The sequence below is a fragment of the Apis cerana genome, linkage group LG6 (genome assembly GCF_029169275.1).
Source record: "Apis cerana isolate GH-2021 linkage group LG6, AcerK_1.0, whole genome shotgun sequence".
Lineage (NCBI taxonomy): Eukaryota > Metazoa > Arthropoda > Insecta > Hymenoptera > Apidae > Apis > Apis cerana.
In genome coordinates, this window is record NC_083857.1 from 7,705,299 (window position 1) to 7,716,478 (window position 11,180).

Sequence of the window (11,180 nt, forward strand, 5' to 3'; positions counted from 1 at the left end):
TTTTTTTCTCATTATTTGAAGTAATTACCATTAATATAATGGAATAAAATCTGTAAAAGAAAATCTCACGTTTCAAATATATTTCATCCTTTTTTTTTTACAATCCAATCTCAATCTTTTCTTTTCTTTTTTCTTGTCAAGATAACAATGCAAAGATGTAAAAATATCAGAAAAGAAAACACGGTTACACCGCATAGTCGCTGGCAAAGTCACCTCATGTAACCGGAAGTTTGAATAGCAATCAGTGAAACGAAACGGACCAAGCAAGTCGCCGGTTTACCCACCCATCGTCCCAGATTTCCAACGAAAAACGGTCTTGTCAAAGGAATAAAAAAGAGAAAAAAAAAAGAAAGTAAGAAAAGAATCTATTTAACAGTCTGGTAAATGGCGAAGACTGAATTGTATGTACATTACCAGCCAAAAGTTTGGTATAACTGCATCGAATTTTACTTTTCATTCTAAATTAATATTATAAATATAGATAGACATTTTATTTAAATATTTCCAAGAGGAAATCAGTCTTTGATTCTATGATGATATTAATAAAAATTTTAAATTTTGTAATGTACATTAATGTATACGATAATATTCGTATACCAATTACGCCAAAACTTAAATACACGTCAGACTTTCAGCTTTTTCGATTTCTTTTTTTTAATGAGGGCATTTTAAAACTTTAATAAAATATAAGAAAAAGAAACTTTTTAGTCAAATTTTCTTCTAAATTGCTCCACGTATTGTACAAATATCGTTACGTAATAACATACACAAATTTATTCACACGAAATTAAAGTTTTTTGGTGAATTTCAGGTTAACTGAAATTCTTTCTTCTGCAAGATAATATCCCAACATTTTCTCGACTTATCGTATATAAGAATGGTAAGCAGTGGTCGATATAGAACGAAATGAATTATGCACTCGACTTGTTCCACTGCGAAATATTTTCATTTAACGGTTATCCGAATCAAAGCGGAGAACGAGGGAACAAAAACGATATTTTCTCTGGTTTGTTTTATCTGATTTCAAGGCTTACAACGTTCTTTTCATACTGAATCGCATATTACGAAATGAACCGTGTGTATCTGTGCTTTTAAATCCCGATTGTGCTATCTAGGATAAAGCGCGGGTTCGGTGGCTCATACGATTAAACCTGATTCGTTCTCGAGTAAAAGGCTTTGGGTTAATGTTTCGTTTCTCGAGCAACAACTATTTCGCTCCAAATGATACTAAAGTAGGAATTAAGGAATCAAGGGGAAGCGATATTACAGTTAATGTTCTCGACTTTGTGCGACCACGAAATAATTTTTATCAACTGAAAACGATCAAGTTTCGATTCAACGACGGTATAAGTTAACACGAAGTACAATTTTTAAATTAAAAATCGTAAAAAAAATTATTATAATTATTTTAATTATAACTTGTGAAAAATCGATACGAATGATTTTTTTGTACTTGTAATCGATAAATTAATTTCTCGTTAATTAATATTTATTTTTAAAAAAACAAATGTATCAATCGATTTAATTATTCTTTATCGTTAAAATTTTTTTTAACCTTTTTCCACAGTAATGTATTCCCTCAACTTTTTACGGTTAATAAATTTTTATCAAGGATTTTTCCTTCTCGCACGATAGCGATCGGGAATTAATACGATACACGCAAGTAAACATATAAAGAGTTCATAAGTTCACTGAAAGTTGTTACTATCGAACAATATCCTGACAATACATGTACATTATGTTTAGTTACAAAGAGTGCTCGAACATCAAAGTGACTACAAGAACAAGAGTAAAATATGAAACTTTTTTAATTAAGTGCTTCTCTAACAATGACGAAACTAACAATATATCTCGAGACACGGCCTCGAGACTGCGCTTCTCTTAATATCACGTAGAGTGGCCCTTATTGAAACTATGCCTAGGTTTAACTCGTGTTCCAATAATATTATTAACTCGCATTTACCCGTGGTAATATTGTTTAATCAGTAACGTAACACGTGCTGATATGAACATGGAATATCATGAAAATATTCATACACGAAAATTTATATATTTTAAACGAATCCTTTTCTGTCCATTGAAATTTAAATCGTTCCGATTTTAAGTCGAGAAAAAAAAATTTCATCTGATCCAAATTAATCCATCTTGGCAAAATGAATCCGATTCGTGCGGACTCAATTGATAAGTGAAACGGGGAGAATTCTTTCAGAATTCTGGGTTATCGTAAAAATAAGTTAAGATCGAACGAAATCGCACTCAGCTCGAAAGAAAAGATGTAAAATTTTTATTACGATAAAAAATGAAATGGAAGAAAAAGTATCCAAAAATTTCTCCCTTTTCGTAATATTCATATTTGTTAATTGTTCTAAGATAGGATCGATTCTCAAATAATTGTAAATGATTTTTGATATTTATAAAAGAAAATTTTTAATTAGAATATACAAATAAATAAAATTTGGAACAATCGAGAAATATCTATTTCGAATCCATCGAAAATTTAATACCACATTATCAGACGACAAAATGATTAATAAAATATTTTCATTATTATTATTTTCGTGTGTAATTGAAAAAACATTAAAAAAAAAATCAACAACATTGGTTTGCAACAATCTTTATCGATCTAATACTCTTTGATTATTGATAGTATTTCCAGGAAATTATTTTTTTTTCATTCTTTTTATCGCGTAATCGCTTCAACGAAACACGCGAAACGTGTTCGGAAACGTTTTATGTAAATTCGAGCGATTTTTACGATTCGTTTAGCCTTTGCATTTTTTCCTCGTCGGCTATTCTTTCATATTACGTAATTTCATTACGCAACGAGAAGTTAATTGGAAGCTTTTTATGCATATCGATCGATTCGTTCGACGATACAAAAACCGTACGTAAATTTCTAACCGGCTTCGATATTTCTTGTCATCGTGTTATGCTACAAACAAGATATCATGTTATTACACGATATTACCGTATCGAGATATCTCACGGTCCCGTAATGCCGCGAACAAAATATTTTGCTTCCATTCCTCGAATCGTGTATACGTTCAAATATACACAACCATTGTGTATTCCAAGTCGAATTCTTCAAATTTCTACAATTCGGTTTCGCTCGAATCTTCGCTTCGAAATATTCCATCTTTTACTTTATTTCGTACATCGTTATAATAAATTATCGTTCATACATCGTTATAATATATCTCGTTCTTACAGAATCGAAATAAACCTCAACGTGACGCATTCTCCTGTATGCACAACTGCGAGATGAAATGAACATCTCTTTAACGTACCGATAGAAAACAAGATTTCCTTGTCCATAATCGTGAAAGAGTTAACAACGAGCTTGATTATTTATAGCAGATGGATAGAATTTATAACAAGTAATAAAAATCGTTAGATTTAATGCAATGTGTATTTTAATCTCATTATCTTTTTCTCTTAACATGTTACAGCTGCATCCTCGAAAACGAGATAAAAGCTCTCCCTTCCCGACTTTCGAATTTATCCACCGCCAGATGGGTGTAAAATTCATTCCATTGTGTACTGGAATTTCCACCCAGGAATCCCATGGAATCTGCCCCATTTTTGCGAACCAATCCACAAAGGAAACACGGAACGATAATCTGCTCCGCTCGCGCGTTCCATTATTCGTGAAATTATGAACGGGATGCGATCGATTGTTGTTACAATTACGAAACCGTGGCAGCAGTGCATCGGAGCGTTCAATTGAGTCGGCCGTTGTGGGGATAAAATCTGGAGGAAGTGACACGAATGTTCAAAAACTTATTATTACAAAATCGTTTAATCTTGAATTGTGAGATGTAGATTTTCAACTTGTTTAAGAATGTTATATACAATAAATATTTTTTTAAGAAAGATTCTTTGTTTAACAATTATTTCAATTTCTTTTCTCTACTTTTTAAACATTTCACTTGAACGTTCTCGTTAAATTTCACATTAAAATTTTCAGTACCAGCAATAGCAAGACGATCATCGTTCACTAGTTGAAAGGAAATCATTGTCTTTGGAGTTTTATAACGAAGTTTTCCAAATTTTAATAGAGTTTAAGGTAAATGATTAAACATTATATCTACGCGATATTTAACGAATCAGAAATCATATCAGGATAAATAAAAGTGTCTTAAATAATAAGATTCTATGCTTTTAACGATCGTTCACTCATTCTACCGAAAGAAGAATATTTTTGGAGTTATAGCAACTTAAAAAATTTTCCTAAATTTTAAATAGAATCTAAGTTTTAAAATAAACCATCTGTTAAGCATTTAACAAACAATTTTTCAAATTGTAAGAAAGAAAAAAATTTGTTTGAAAGAAAGTGAAAGAAATTGCATCAATCGTAGGAAATTATTCTCATAAATTAACATATGAAAACTTAATATTATAAAACGATCTAATAACAGCATAATTAACGAGAAATAAAAAGATAAAAGTTTCGCGTCATTATCACTACACAATGAGTATATAAACCAAATACCAAAAACTGCAGCCACAGTGAACTTTCGAAAGCTTCAACTTTTCACTTCGCGGTTGTTCAAACAAACTTTCAATTACAATCGTTATAAATGACACGAGCGAACCTGGAGACGTGCCAAGAGGTCACTGTGCAACACGTATTCACGTATCGTGGTTGCTGGTCGTTCGTCATTACATCTAACTCGGCATCATTTCCAATCGTACTTTCCCTCGTCCAGTTAAACGGCCACCGCGATTATAACTATTACGAAGTTAATTTATGACTCATGTGATTTCGAATTTTCAGAGATACCGAATTATTTATTGCTCTTTTAAATTTTTATACAGGACTAGACAATATAGTTGTAAATCACTTGTTATTTGATTTGATTATCTTACTTTTTGCTCAGTTTATATATGTATTTATAATACTTTCTATAATTTAATATAAGTATTTGTAACTCTTTTTAAATAATATGTATATCTTGTTGTAAATGAAACTTTTCTTTTTTTATATATGATTATATACAGAAATTGAATTCCATTCACATTAATTTTGGTTTTTGAAAAATTAATTCCACGTATTAATAACCGACTATTCATTCGACTTCTCAAATATATAAATATTATACGATTAAAATTTTATCGATATTATAAAAATAATTTAAATAAACTTCGAGGTTTCAGCACTTGTAATATGAATCATAATTAAAATTTTTAATTATAAAATTCTAATCAATTAAAATTCATTCGTGATCGTGACAAAACATTTACACATAAGAGTCAAAATTTCAAATGATCGCCAATTTAATTCCATTTGCAAATAAAAATTCCATTACCTTGACACCACTCTCTGATCCCCGTGAGGAGAGCAACAAGCATAAAAAAGGGACGAGCAAAGCAACGCATCCTCGAATCTTCTCCTCAAGAAACCTTAAACGGAGCAAACTCGAAAACTCGACGCGAATATTTACAAACGAGACACTCCATCCATCTTTACCGGAAACGTTGTATCGCGCGCAGTTTCCCAAGTATATCCACTCTTTGATCCCAACCGTAATAACTTCGACACCGTGAAATAAAATAACGAGGCTCGGTGACTCGTTTTCGGTGCTTGCTTCCAGAAAATGAATGAATACGTTCTCCCAAAAATCCTTTGCAAATTTTAAATTAAATTAAACTTTAATATTTATATACAATATCCGGTTATTAGTAATAAAGTCCTTTTAAAATTTAAATTAGATTTTTTATTTATAATTTCATTTCTTGTGAAAAATATCCATGATCTGCCAAGTAAAATGATTAGTGTAGGTTTGTTTATGCTAAGAGTTTATTATTTATATTAAAAAATTTTCAACAAGTATTGGAAAAAGAAGCCTTGAATGAAACAAATATTGTATTTCTTTTTTAATTTGAAACGTATATCCGCCCACTACTCGAGTTTATTTAGATATTTTCATACACATTTCTTCTTCTAAAAAACAGTTTCAAATGAAACATAAAAAATGATATTATTTTATCTCAGTTTATAGTAGTGCATTGATAACACATATATAGAAAAATATAAAAAAACAAATTCTTGACAAATTATAAATTCTTCAAACGAAATTGTAATTTCAACTAAAAATTGCAGTTAATATAAAAATTTCGAAAATTCTAAGAATTTAACATAATTTCCAGGAATTCTAAAAATTCATAGAAAAATTTTTCGAGCAACATCCTCTCAAATTATGTTCTCCAAATACAAAATCGAATTTTTCGACAAAAATTTTTCCATCGCTCCGGGAATTTCGATCTCAATCTTTTTTATTAAATATCTCCTTTATTCTTCGTAATATCAAAAAATGCTTCGAATAAAAGTTGAATGGCTTCGAAAGGGCTACTTTCTGGTGACCTCGGTTTTTTCGTAGGTGCAACCATAAAAAAGTTATCAACGTCAATTGTATTTGTTTAAATGGAATCGTATATTTTTTAATGCATCAATCGATGTATCACTGAATTCTCTATAAAAAAGTACTAGGCCATATATAGCGAAAAACGATTAGTTTAAGAGATATTTAATAAAATGTAAACCGTAAGACCTCCTATCGTATCATGTTCTCCTAATACAAAATCGAATTTTTCGACAAAAATTTTTCCATCGCTCCGGGAATTTCGATCTCAATCTTTTTTATTAAATATCTCCTTTATTCTTCGTAATATCAAAAAATGCTTCGAATAAAAGTTGAATGGCTTCGAAAGGGCTACTTTCTGGTGACCTCGGTTTTTTCGTAGGTGCAACCATAAAAAAGTTATCAACGTCAATTGTATTTGTTTAAATGGAATCGTATATTTTTAATGCATCAATCGATGTATCACTGAATTCTCTATAAAAAGTATTAGGCCATATATAGCGAAAAACGATTAGTTTAAGAGATATTTAAAAAAATGTAAACCGTAAGACCTCCTATCGTATCATGTTCTCCTAATACAAAATCGAATTTTTCGACAAAAATTTTTCCATCGCTCCGGGAATTTCGATCTCAATCTTTTTATTAAATATCTCCTTTATTCTTCGTAATATCAAAAATGCTTCGAATAAAAGTTGAATGGCTTCGAAAGGGCTACTTTCTGGTGACCTCGGTTTTTTCGTAGATGCAACCATAAAAAGTTATCAACGTCAATTGTATTTGTTTAAATGGAATCGTATATTTTTAATGCATCAATCGATGTATCACTGAATTCTCTATAAAAAGTACTAGGCCATATATAGCGAAAAACGATTAGTTTAAGAGATATTTAATAAAATGTAAACCGTAAGACCTCCTATCGTATCATGTTCTCCTAATACAAAATCGAATTTTTCGACAAAAATTTTTCCATCGCTCCGGGAATTTCGATCTCAATCTTTTTTATTAAATATCTCCTTTATTCTTCGTAATATCAAAAATGCTTCGAATAAAAGTTGAATGGCTTCGAAAGGGCTACTTTCTGGTGACCTCGGTTTTTTCGTAGGTGCAACCATAAAAAAGTTATCAACGTCAATTGTATTTGTTTAAATGGAATCGTATATTTTTAATGCATCAATCGATGTATCACTGAATTCTCTATAAAAAAGTACTAGGCCATATATAGCGAAAAACGATTAGTTTAAGAGACATTTAACAAAATGTAAACCGTAAGACCTCCTATCGTATCATGTTCTCCTAATACAAAATCGAATTTTTCGACAAAAATTTTCCATCGCTCCGGGAATTTCGATCTCAATCTTTTTATTAAATATCTCCTTTATTCTTCGTAATATCAAAAAATGCTTCGAATAAAAGTTGAATGGCTTCGAAAGGGCTACTTTCTGGTGACCTCGGTTTTTTCGTAGGTGCAACCATAAAAAAGTTATCAACGTCAATTGTATTTGTTTAAATGGAATCGTATATTTTTTAATGCATCAATCGATGTATCACTGAATTCTCTATAAAAAGTACTAGGCCATATATAGCGAAAAACGATTAGTTTAAGAGATATTTAATAAAATGTAAACCGTAAGACCTCCTATCGTATCATGTTCTCCTAATACAAAATCGAATTTTTCGACAAAAATTTTTCCATCGCTCCGGGAATTTCGATCTCAATCTTTTTATTAAATATCTCCTTTATTCTTCGTAATATCAAAAATGCTTCGAATAAAAGTTGAATGGCTTCGAAAGGGCTACTTTCTGGTGACCTCGGTTTTTTCGTAGGTGCAACCATAAAAAAGTTATCAACGTCAATTGTATTTGTTTAAATGGAATCGTATATTTTTTAATGCATCAATCGATGTATCACTGAATTCTCTATAAAAAGTACTAGGCCATATATAGCGAAAAACGATTAGTTTAAGAGATATTTAATAAAATGTAAACCGTAAGACCTCCTATCGTATCATGTTCTCCTAATACAAAATCGAATTTTTCGACAAAAATTTTTCCATCGCTCCGGGAATTTCGATCTCAATCTTTTTTATTAAATATCTCCTTTATTCTTCGTAATATCAAAAATGCTTCGAATAAAAGTTGAATGGCTTCGAAAGGGCTACTTTCTGGTGACCTCGGTTTTTTCGTAGGTGCAACCATAAAAAAGTTATCAACGTCAATTGTATTTGTTTAAATGGAATCGTATATTTTTAATGCATCAATCGATGTATCACTGAATTCTCTATAAAAAAGTACTAGGCCATATATAGCGAAAAACGATTAGTTTAAGAGATATTTAATAAAATGTAAACCGTAAGACCTCCTATCGTATCATGTTCTCCTAATACAAAATCGAATTTTTCGACAAAAATTTTTCCATCGCTCCGGGAATTTCGATCTCAATCTTTTTATTAAATATCTCCTTTATTCTTCGTAATATCAAAAATGCTTCGAATAAAAGTTGAATGGCTTCGAAAGGGCTACTTTCTGGTGACCTCGGTTTTTTCGTAGGTGCAACCATAAAAAAGTTATCAACGTCAATTGTATTTGTTTAAATGGAATCGTATATTTTTAATGCATCAATCGATGTATCACTGAATTCTCTATAAAAAGTACTAGGCCATATATAGCGAAAAACGATTAGTTTAGGAGATATTTAAGAAAATGTAAACCGTAAGACCTCCTATCGTATCATGTTCTCCTAATACAAAATCGAATTTTTCGACAAAAATTTTTCCATCGCTCCGGGAATTTCGATCTCAATCTTTTTTATTAAATATCTCCTTTATTCTTCGTAATATCAAAAATGCTTCGAATAAAAGTTGAATGGCTTCGAAAGGGCTACTTTCTGGTGACCTCGGTTTTTTCGTAGGTGCAACCATAAAAAAGTTATCAACGTCAATTGTATTTGTTTAAATGGAATCGTATATTTTTTAATGCATCAATCGATGTATCACTGAATTCTCTATAAAAAAGTACTAGGCCATATATAGCGAAAAACGATTAGTTTAAGAGATATTTAATAAAATGTAAACCGTAAGACCTCCTATCGTATCATGTTCTCCTAATACAAAATCGAATTTTTCGACAAAAATTTTTCCATCGCTCCGGGAATTTCGATCTCAATCTTTTTTATTAAATATCTCCTTTATTCTTCGTAATATCAAAAAATGCTTCGAATAAAAGTTGAATGGCTTCGAAAGGGCTACTTTCTGGTGACCTCGGTTTTTTCGTAGGTGCAACCATGAAAAGTTATCAACGTCAATTGTATTTGTTTAAATGGAATCGTATATTTTTTAATGCATCAATCGATGTATCACTGAATTCTCTATAAAAAGTACTAGGCCATATATAGCGAAAAACGATTAGTTTAAGAGATATTTAATAAAATGTAAACCGTAAGACCTCCTATCGTATCATGTTCTCCTAATACAAAATCGAATTTTTCGACAAAAATTTTTCCATCGCTCCGGGAATTTCGATCTCAATCTTTTTTATTAAATATCTCCTTTATTCTTCGTAATATCAAAAAATGCTTCGAATAAAAGTTGAATGGCTTCGAAAGGGCTACTTTCTGGTGACCTCGGTTTTTTCGTAGGTGCAACCATAAAAAGTTATCAACGTCAATTGTATTTGTTTAAATGGAATCGTATATTTTTAATGCATCAATCGATGTATCACTGAATTCTCTATAAAAAGTACTAGGCCATATATAGCGAAAAACGATTAGTTTAAGAGATATTTAATAAAATGTAAACCGTAAGACCTCCTATCGTATCATGTTCTCCTAATACAAAATCGAATTTTTCGACAAAAATTTTTCCATCGCTCCGGGAATTTCGATCTCAATCTTTTTTATTAAATATCTCCTTTATTCTTCGTAATATCAAAAAATGCTTCGAATAAAAGTTGAATGGCTTCGAAAGGGCTACTTTCTGGTGACCTCGGTTTTTTCGTAGGTGCAACCATAAAAAAGTTATCAACGTCAATTGTATTTGTTTAAATGGAATCGTATATTTTTTAATGCATCAATCGATGTATCACTGAATTCTCTATAAAAAGTACTAGGCCATATATAGCGAAAAACGATTAGTTTAAGAGATATTTAATAAAATGTAAACCGTAAGACCTCCTATCGTATCATGTTCTCCTAATACAAAATCGAATTTTTCGACAAAAATTTTTCCATCGCTCCGGGAATTTCGATCTCAATCTTTTTATTAAATATCTCCTTTATTCTTCGTAATATCAAAAATGCTTCGAATAAAAGTTGAATGGCTTCGAAAGGGCTACTTTCTGGTGACCTCGGTTTTTTCGTAGGTGCAACCATAAAAAAGTTATCAACGTCAATTGTATTTGTTTAAATGGAATCGTATATTTTTAATGCATCAATCGATGTATCACTGAATTCTCTATAAAAAGTACTAGGCCATATATAGCGGAAAACGATTAGTTTAAGAGATATTTAATAAAATGTAAACCGTAAGACCTCCTATCGTATCATGTTCTCCTAATACAAAATCGAATTTTTCGACAAAAATTTTTCCATCGCTCCGGGAATTTCGATCTCAATCTTTTTATTAAATATCTCCTTTATTCTTCGTAATATCAAAAATGCTTCGAATAAAAGTTGAATGGCTTCGAAAGGGCTACTTTCTGGTGACCTCGGTTTTTTCGTAGGTGCAACCATAAAAAGTTATCAACGTCAATTGTATTTGTTTAAATGGAATCGTATATTTTTAATGCATCAATCGATGTATCACTGAATTCTCTATAAAAAAG